The sequence below is a fragment of the Gavialis gangeticus genome, unplaced genomic scaffold (genome assembly GCF_001723915.1).
Source record: "Gavialis gangeticus isolate Ggan-Ray unplaced genomic scaffold, GavGan_comp1, whole genome shotgun sequence".
In the NCBI taxonomy this organism is placed as follows: Eukaryota; Metazoa; Chordata; order Crocodylia; family Gavialidae; genus Gavialis; species Gavialis gangeticus.
Window position 1 is genome coordinate 16,465,276 of NW_017729009.1, and position 683 is coordinate 16,465,958.

Genomic DNA, 683 nt, shown 5'->3' on the forward strand with positions numbered 1-683 from the left:
GCCCACCTCCCTGGAGAACATCTGTCCAAACCTCCTTGGACACTTTCTTTAAGAAAGCCGACACGACTCCAGAAAAACCTGCAGCCAAGATGCCTGAGAAGACTCCAGCCCTTCAAAAAGTCCCGAAAAGTCACCTCAAAGAAGTCCTTCCAAATCCATTTGATTGCTATTTACAATATACATGCATTAATATACCTCTATTACTCATCTATAATTGACTGAGTACAAAATGTGGGGTTATTTTTGGTGAAAATAGGGTATCGGGCCTGGGTTCAGGAACCAGTCCCCCATTTATAACATTGTTCCTATGGGAAAATCAGTTCTCAGTTACGACACTTTGACTTAAGATGCGGTTTTCAGGAACCAATCGTATCGTAAGTCCGAGGACTGTCTGTATACCATCAGACTTAACTGATTTGGGTCAAGGCAGTTTATGAATCTTCTGTCCCAGACCCCTGGGACTGTGGGAGGGAAACAGCTGGTCTAGACAGAGGCAAGGAGATGGTGTGGCCGGGGCCGCCTTAGCCATGCCGGAAAGCAGACGGAGGGAATAAGAAGGGAAGAACTTCCAAAGGAACAAAGCTCCTCCTCAGGGTCCCCTTTAGCAGAGGGATCAACAAGTTATTCAAACACTCTGAGCTTTCATTTGCTGCTTATAGGGCTGGGTCTAGCTCCGTGACAAG